Source organism: Perna viridis, chromosome 1 (assembly GCF_037379345.1).
Source record: "Perna viridis isolate PV_CMFRI_1.1 ecotype Kerala chromosome 1, ASM3737934v1, whole genome shotgun sequence".
NCBI lineage: Eukaryota > Metazoa > Mollusca > Bivalvia > Mytilida > Mytilidae > Perna > Perna viridis.
In genome coordinates this window covers 9,199,825-9,210,227 of record NC_142445.1, presented here as the reverse complement: position 1 = coordinate 9,210,227, position 10,403 = coordinate 9,199,825, and positions in this window count along the sequence as shown.

Sequence of the window (10,403 nt, the reverse complement as noted above, 5' to 3'; positions counted from 1 at the left end):
GTTTATAGGTTACAGACCACCAATTCAACCAATGAGCATTTGGAACGTACGCAAAAATAGTCCTACGCAGAAATTACCCCTGTTCCTCATAGTGCTGTGAAAAAAGTTCTCATCTTATTTAAAAAATTTAAACAGTTTCTGAAAGGAAAAACATTTCTGTATATTTTATAGGTGCATTTTGCTTCTTGTGATGTGAAGCCTAATCTCCATAATGATTTTTAAATATACCCCTATCTTGTGAAAACACTGGGATTTCCCATGCTATTTATAGACCCTTCACTTCCGGTGACCAGTACTGCACTGCAAGTCTGCTAACCCCACATGCCATTCTGAGGATTGTGAGCTGACATATGTAGAATCATGCTGATATATAGTCCTCTGCAGGTTAAAGTTAAGGTAAAGTCCAGAGAAGCCATTGAATATTGTGAAATTAGCATAGAAGCCTATGGAAAGTGGAATTAGTGGTTTTTAGCCTATACTCAACCTCGGTACTTATCTCAGACAATATATTTACTCTAGGAATACATGTTTCCTACCTATCTGGAAATTCATATATTGATATTAATCACGTGACATATAGGCCCGATGGGTAGTTATGAAAGATACTGTTTAATATGATCTTATAATATTGTAGTGAATAATTAAGTATCGAAAATTTATATAAGGATCAAAAGAGCCTTCCGATCCTAGCTGTTCAATGGAAGTGAAAGTTATTAATGTGATAGTCAAAATGACACAACTCACTAAATAAAAACATATGAATAGAACCAAGTTGGAGAGTTTATTTTGAGAGAACGATAACTCAGCAGGTCCGTTACAGTTATGCATACACTCATGAAAATATAAAATGCTTTAGATCAGAGACTTCTGATTTAATTTTGGTATCGTGAACAAATTAACTGCTTCATCTTTTGTTGTGAAGTGCGATTATCTTCCACTCTAACTGCATCAAGGAAATGATACGATCTACCCGACTGGTTTTATGGAAGAAAATCTAATATAAACTTTCGTTTATTAGATTTCGTAACCTGCATAAATGTAAAGATCCCATCGAATCAGCGTGTTCACATTTCATAATAGAACTACCATTCGCTTCTGAAGTGCTTTAGCTTCGCCTACAGGGGTCACAGGGCACTTTGATGAAGATGTAATTAACTTACATGTAAAGTTAAAAGCATGTGGTAATGGTTGCAAAAAATTTATGATATCTTCTTTTTAATTATGCTTTGATGTATTAATGATATGAATATGCTATTTGATATGCCATAAATACATCTGATTTCCCACAGTGTTATGGCAAATGATTGTCATCTATCGGTGTTTGATGTGTTCGACGATGAGACAGCAGAAAAAATATGAATAAATCGAACCCATTCACAATCCCACAAGTAGTTTAAAAACTTTCCTGAAAAGACTGCTTTTGTATTTTTCAACGGATAGGCAATGACGTCAGAATACCCAGAATGGTAGAGCTCGCCACGATGATGTTTTTTTCTATACCCCAGGTGGTACTGGTAATTGTTCAAAGGCTTATGTTGCATCTGAAATTATGCGTTTATTTAAGAGACCATCTACGTGCAAAGAAGTCTCGAAATCGACCAATACAAAATACCTGTCACCAACAACATGATAGGAGGTGTGTGCAGGAACTTTTTGCTAGACCGATTATTACATAAAATTTCACTTTTCATGCACGTCTGCGGCTTTTCCATGTAGAAATACATTATGAAGTTGTCAGCAGGTGCTCGACAATCATCTGAATAACGGACCACCAACATTCACGTCATCTTACCAATACTTTTATAGTAGTTATCTAAGCTAATACTAATAAATAGATCATACATGGATAACCTAAGAATTCACCGTTAAATGATCAATAACGCCGTAAAAGATAGTAATAAATACACTTAAAAAATGAATCCCCCTCAGAAGCACAGAAGATTTAAGTTTATTAAAAAGAATTAGTGGTATCTTGACCATTTCACAATAGAAGCCTCTCAATAAGATAACAATGAGATGGCATTTACGTTAACAGAATAAAATGCATCGCAGGGCGATACTTGATACACCGGCTGAAGTCGAACCCTTATTACAAAGTAATTACAATTGAAAGGGAGCTTACATCAGGAATAAACTATTTCCCAAAGTTTTATGAAAATGGATGCAAGTACTTTCGAGTTAAAACGGCAAATCCACTTTTTTTTTAGGAAAGAAGACCTTTACCTCCAAATACGTAAAATCCAAATTTATAAAAATCGAAAGGCATAATACTACATCATTATAAATGAACAATCCTTCAGTCAGAATTTCATTACCATTGATACCAGTGTCCTTGAGTTATAGTCCGAAAACAGAAAAATCATCCCATATGTGCTTCAATAACATTCTATAATTTGAAAATGAAAAACAATGCAACAAAATTGCAAGTGAAATTGGTAGTAACGTTCTTTAGTTGTTGTGCAAGTGTGAACGACAGACGTACAAACACCAATATACCATCATACGCTCCGTCTAGAAAAACAAGAGCAAAATGTTAATGCGACAGTATTGTGTACACTTGTGTCACAGTTAATGCAGAGGAGAAAATGGAAATGGGGATGTGTAAAAAAAAAAACAAAAAAAAAACAAAAAAACAGAAAAACAGTGGACAGTCTAGTCTAATGGACGGTAAGAATTTTCCACACCAAGAGCCTGCCATCGCCAGTCACATGGAACGACAGATATACAGCGGGTTCGGCGAAATGGACATCTAACTAAATCCTTAACAAGTATATAGCCAAAATTTCTAAATCACTAACAACTATATAACTTTGGAGTTTTTTTTTACAAACACAATGTTTGCCCATAACGGGACTAATATCTACGCAGCCTGTTGAACCATTTACATTTGGGGACCAATGTGGACACACAATTCATACTCGACTCAATTATTATGGGGGATAGACTAAGTACATTTGACAAAATTTTCCTGCCATTCTAAAACACCCAACTCAGAAATCAGTGCTATTTTTTGACAAAACAAAAACAGAATATGACTGCAAATTTACTGTAAACATAAATTCCTGACAATATGCACACCGCAATATGGTAATCCAACACTTCGTTGAGTTTCATTACAATCCTGCAATTCGTTGAGGATTTTCTGAAAAGTCAAACAGCGTCATTTCTAGAATTATATAATCCTGATATGTGCACACCCCAATATGGTACTCTAACACTCCATCTGGTTTCGTAAGTCGTTAAGGAGGAGTTAACGACATCAGACCAAGTTTTGCAGAAAAACGACTTAGTCCAACAGTCGTCATTTGTACAATTTTTGCCCAAACATAAATACCTGATAATATGCACATCCCAATATGGTAATCAAACAATTCATCCAGTTCATAACAATCCTGCAAGTAGTTGAGAAGGAGTTGAGGACAACACATGAGTCTTAAGTTTTGCTGGTAAACGCATAAATCTCAACAATGCTACAAGCTGCTTAGAAAATAGTTGCGGACATACAGACAGACAATCAGACAGACAGACAGAGTGAAACTTCATTTGCAGGGGTATACAAACACTAGTTTGCTTTGCAGAAGCTTTTATGAAATATCAGTGTATAGACTGCTGTACTCTTGTAAGTACAAACATGGTGAGTGTTGTTTAGAGCTTAACTTCCTACAAATCGAATAAAGACAATGTTTATTAAAACCCCGATAACAACAAAATTAAAATTATAAATTTCAACTAAATTTGTCTGATAGTGTGATGTAACCGTATTATAAGTTATCTCCTAGAAAAAAAAACATCTGAGATTACCACAACAGAGTTTCAGTTTCGGATTGTTAATCCAAGGCAACCATTTTAATTTCATACTACCAGAAAAAAATACTGATTGGTTTAAAAATCTGGGCGTTTAAAGACAAATTGAAGATAAGATAAAATTTAATGGAGTAAAGCAGCAAATTTCTTATTTGGGAGAGGATAAAAAAACAAGTGCTTAAACTTGTTTCTGAAAAAGTCCATCCTAAGATGAAAAATTCCAATAGCATGTGCTGCAGCACTTTCAATATGATTGCACTACGAAATAAAGAGACTTTTAGAAGTACTCCCTGACCTGAACAGTCTGTCTCATAGAAAAAATGGTACCTTAAGCTAATTTCATTTTATGAGAAAAGCAAAAAATTTGATTTTATCACATCATTGCATCCATTTCATAGCAGCTACATTGCTGAATAAACTTTTAATACTGCTTAGAGACATATAAAAAGTACATGTATTAATTTCACATTTGACATACTATAGTTAATATAAAATAAATTCAACAAATTAAATTTACATTGGATCTTCTGGATCATTCTTCCAATGATAAATGTACCATTCTAATTTCTATACGAATTGTAAAAATCAAGAAAAGTTTGCACATCAATTCTTACACGATGCATTTTAGTGCAAAACTGGAAGATGGAACAAGGGAAGTAACTCATTATTTTAATCAGACATATTCTAACGTTTATTGAATTCATTGATAGTTTAAATACAATTTCCTTCGCTCAGTTTTATTCATCAAACACCATAATACTTGTATCTAACCCTTTTTTGGCCTCCAATTCATAAAATATTGAAATTGCAACTCTTAAAACAAATCCTAGCTTTCCTTTTGGGGTATGGCACCTTGTGGTTCCCTTTCAAGGACTTCTATTCACTTAAAGTCAAGTTATGCCAGACAATGCTTGTTTGTGGCACCCAATTCCAGTCCATGTTACAACCCCCAACATTGACCCATAACTTCCTTTTATGGAATGTCACCTAAGTGACCTTGTGGTACAATTTCATAGAGATCCATGAACTCAAGTTATCATCCAGACATTAGCAAAATGTGTGTTTCTTGCCCTTTTTGTGTCCCTCATTCCTTAATTAGTCAAGTCTTACCCCAAAAAATCAACTCAACTCTAACCTTTGTATTACAGCAATGTTATAGACATTCATTTGTATTATAGAATACAGCATAGCAATGTTATAGACATTCATTTGTATTATAGAATACAGCAGAACAATGTTATAGACATTCATTTGTATTATAGAATACAGCATAGCAATGTTATAGACATTCATTTGCTTTCACAAGAATTATATACTAGTAGTTAATTAGATTCTATGAAATGCTTGATATTGGCCTTTATTTAAAAAAAACAGTTATGGCATGGCCCCCAAAATACCAACATTCATTTTGTGGTTTGGAACCTTGTTATAAAATTTTATTAAGATAAACAAATTAATATTCAACTTATCACACTAAAAACAAGTGTCTATGAACCCCAATATCATGAAGACAAATTATGACAATGGCATACCACTATAAGATCACACATTATTTGCAGTCCTATAAAAATGGAGACTTTTTTAAACAAGAACTACGACTTTTTCAAAATCTTATAACAACAACACCAATAACAAAATAATTTTATTTCTCAGCAGAAAATAATGTACTGTAATAAACTCATAGACTAGTATTATACACCATCATTGTCCTATTATTTAAATAATTCTCTGGTAAGTAGAATTATAAGCTCCAGTGTGCCAAATTCAATTAACCTGGATATACTTTGAATATTTTTTGGAGCTTGGTATTTCTAACTTAGATGTAAGTAATGACCATATAGGACACACTGACCTTCACTTCAGCTGATTTAAAATTTGTAAGTACTTTAAAGTACAAATTACACACAGCTAGAACAAATGAGTCATAAAAACATTTTAGAGACTGTCCATTTTAGAAACCAGGCTGTTCCTATGATATGGATGGCACATGGAAAATTTTATCACACAAAATTGTTTGTCCCAATGTAATGTTTATATCATATATATATATAGTACAAAGATTTTTCTGACACAGTCGGTATAGTTTCACTTTTTACCTTCTGACCTTAAAGACACTCATCCATGGAAACGCAAGTCACCTGATCACAATTCTGTTTCCTGATTGGCCAAATACTGATAACTTAAAGGCGTTCAAAAAAACTGTATCGAAAACTGAAATTGTGTGCCATGCGTTATTTCCTGAATAAGTAAAAAGAACAAATTTAACTATGTCAGCTATCTTTTTTTAAAGAAAGTACTTGTTTTCAAATTGACAATGGATGGCTTAGAAAATTATTTTACAACTCTCTAAGAAACCATCTAAATTTTGCACAAAATGAAAAAGTTATATCCCTTTTTCCATTAATTTTAATGCTTTCTATGCAATTTATTTCTCCTTAATCATTACAGTTAATCAAAAACCAACATTCAACTTTCAGAAAGGATGCATTTGCAATATGAAATAAATGAAAAAATTTGAAAAACAAAATTTGTCATGTGCCACCCACAGCCTGGATTTTGCATGGCACGAGGAAAAGACACAAAAATTGGTTGTCTGTGGAAATGAAACAAAACATTTGAGAATTTATTCTAACACACATGATGTCCTTACAAATAAATAAATATCAACCCTGACCTTAATAATTGGCGTGAAAGGAAAGGCACCATGAATAAGAATAAACCCAATAAATTTATAAATTATACTCAAATATTGTGATTGAATCATTCTCCAGCCTCACTATGGCAAACAGGGAACAGCATATTTGTAGTAGTCAGATTAAAGAAATAGGTAAATAAAATACCTAACATTTAAAAATGTCCAATAATGCTCAAATATCCTTTGGAATGCACTCAAAGGTCTTATACACATGATGTCATAAAACATTACCTAATGCACCTTTGGTACAAATTTTTCAGAAAAATAACAAAAACAAAACTAAAACAAAAGCAAAATAATAAAAAAAAACCAATCCTTCAAAAACATTATACCCAATAAATTTGAAGTAAAAAAAACAGTAATACACATTTACATGTAAGTTTCAAGGTGGATTTCAAGTAAAAATCCTGACATTTTGTAATATGTTTGGAAAAATTATTGCGTAAAAATGCACAGGTTTTGAATACTCTTTATGGATTTCATAAAAATGGACATAATATAGTGGTTTTAGATAAATACCTGTCATGAAAATTAACTAGTGTGTAAATAGTACATTGTATAAAGTCCATGCTCATTTTATTAACAAAAAAAATCATTACAATAAGATTGCACATGTACAGTATTTATAGAAAATGATGAAATAAAAATTGATAAAAATTACATTTAAAAATACAATATAATAGATGCTTTAAATTGTCATAGTTTATAATTCAGTCATAATCAGTATAAATAAGACTAACCTGAGATGATATACAATTCATATTACTAAGGTTTCACTAATCACTTCCGGGTCAAATGGCCACCCACCCAAACACCAAAAATAAAAAAATATTCTTAACAAAAAGATGAATTTATTTTTTTTATATTCAGTAAAATGCATGTAAAATAATGAACATGCTGTAAAAGACTAACAGGCCATGCTTTTTTCAAAATTAAAAAAAGTTTTGGTGGTCTATGGAAAAATTAAAATGAAAGCTGGGAGGCAAGATACAACAGCTAGAAGGAGGCAAGATACAACAGCTAGAAGGAGGCCAGATATAACAGCTAGGAGGAGGCAAGGTATAACAGATAGAAGGAGGCAAGATATAACAGATAGAAGGAGGCAAGATATAACAGCTAGAAGGAGGCAAGATACAACAGCTAGAAGGAGGCCAGATATAACAGCTAGGAGGAGGCAAGGTATAACAGATAGAAGGAGGCAAGATATAACAGATAGAAGGAGGCAAGATATAACAGCTAGAAGGAGGCCAGATATAACAGATAGAAGGAGGCAAGATATAACAGATAGAAGGAGGCAAGATATAACAGATAGAAGGAGGCAAGATATAACAGCTAGAAGGAGGCAAGATATAACAGCTAGAAGGAGGCAAGATACAACAGCTAGAAGGAGGCCAGATATAACAGCTAGGAGGAGGCAAGGTATAACAGATAGAAGGAGGCAAGATATAACAGATAGAAGGAGGCAAGATATAACAGCTAGAAGGAGGCAAGATACAACAGCTAGAAGGAGGCCAGATATAACAGCTAGGAGGAGGCAAGGTATAACAGATAGAAGGAGGCAAGATATAACAGATAGAAGGAGGCAAGATATAACAGCTAGAAGGAGGCCAGATATAACAGATAGAAGGAGGCAAGATATAACAGATAGAAGGAGGCAAGATATAACAGATAGAAGGAGGCAAGATATAACAGCTAGAAGGAGGCAAGGTATAACAGATAGAAGGAGGCAAGATATAACAGATAGAAGGAGGCAAGATATAACAGCTAGAAGGAGGCCAGATATAACAGCTAGAAGGAGGCAAGATATAACAGCTAGAAGGAGGCAAGGTATAACAGCTAGAAGGAGGCAAGATATAACAGCTAGAAGGAGGCAAGATACAACAGCTAGAAGGAGGCAAGATACAACAGATAGAAGGAGGCCAGATATAACAGCTAGAAGGAGGCAAGATACAACAGCTAGAAGGAGGCCAGATATAACAGCTAGAAGGAGGCAATAAATAACAGATAGAAGGAGGCAAGATAACAGATAGAAGGAGGCAAGATATAACAGCTAGAAGGAGGCAAGATATAACAGCTAGGAGGCAAGATATAACAGCTAGAAGGAGGCAATAAATAACAGATAGGAGGAGGCAAGATATAACAGCTAGAAGGAGGCAATAAATAACAGATAGGAGGAGGCAAGATATAACAGCTAGAAGGAGGCAAGATATAACAGCTAGAAGGAGGCAAGATATAACAGCTAGAAGGAGGCAAGATACAACAGATAGAAGGAGGCCAGATATAACAGCTAGAAGGAGGCAAGATATAACAGCTAGAAGGAGGCAAGATATAACAGCTAGAAGGAGGCCAGATATAACAGCTAGAAGGAGGCAAGATATAACAGCTAGAAGGAGAAGGAGGCAAGATATAACAGCTAGAAGGAGGCAAGATATAACAGCTAGAAGGAGGCAAGATATAACAGATAGAATGAGGCCAGATATAACAGCTAGAAGGAGGCCAGATATAACAGCTAGAAGGAGGCAAGATATAACAGCTAGGAGGAGAAGGAGGCAAGATATAACAGCTAGAAGGAGGCAAGATATAACAGCTAGAATGAGGCAAGATATAACAGCTAGAATGAGGCAAGATATAACAGCTAGAAGGAGGCAAGATATAACAGCTAGAAGGAGGCAAGATATAACAGCTAGAAGGAGGCCAGATATAACAGCTAGAAGGAGAAGGAGGCAAGATATAACAGCTAGAAGGAGGCAAGATATAACAGCTAGAAGGAGGCAAGATATAACAGATAGAAGGAGGCCAGATATAACAGCTAGAAGGAGGCCAGATATAACAGCTAGAAGGAGGCAAGATATAACAGCTAGAAGGAGGCCAGATATAACAGCTAGAAGGAGGCCAGATATAACAGCTAGAAGGAGGCCAGATATAACAGCTAGAAGGAGAAGGAGGCAAGATACAACAGCTAGAAGGAGGCAAGATACAACAGATAGAAGGAGGCCAGATATAACAGCTAGAAGGAGGCCAGATATAACAGCTAGAAGGAGAAGGAGGCAAGATATAACAGCTAGAAGGAGGCAAGATACAACAGCTAGAAGGAGGCCAGATATAACAGCTAGAAGGAGGCAAGATACAACAGCTAGGAGGCAAGATATAACAGATAGAAGGAGGCAAGATATAACAGCTAGAAGGAGGCAAGATACAACAGATAGAAGGAGGCAAGATACAACAGCTAGAAGGAGGCAAGGTATAACAGATAGAAGGAGGCAAGATATAACAGCTAGAAGGAGGCAAGATATAACAGCTAGAAGGAGGCAAGATATAACAGATAGAAGGAGGCAAGGTATAACAGCTAGAAGGAGGCAAGATACAACAGCTAGGAGGCAAGATATAACAGCTAGAAGGAGGCAAGATACAACAGCTAGGAGGAGAAGGAGGCAAGATATAACAGATAGAAGGAGGCAAGATATAACAGCTAGAAGGAGGCCAGATATAACAGCTAGAAGGAGGCCAGATATAACAGCTAGAAGGAGGCAAGATATAACAGCTAGAAGGAGGCCAGATATAACAGCTAGAAGGAGGCCAGATATAACAGCTAGAAGGAGGCAAGATACAACAGCTAGGAGGCAAGATATAACAGCTAGAAGGAGGCCAGATATAACAGCTAGAAGGAGGCCAGATATAACAGCTAGAAGGAGGCAAGATATAACAGCTAGAAGGAGGCCAGATATAACAGCTAGAAGGAGGCCAGATATAACAGCTAGAAGGAGGCCAGATATAACAGCTAGAAGGAGGCCAGATATAACAGCTAGAAGGAGGCAAGATATAACAGCTAGAAGGAGGCAAGATATAACAGCTAGAAGGAGGCAAGATATAACAGCTAGGAGGAGAAGGAGGCAAGATATAACAG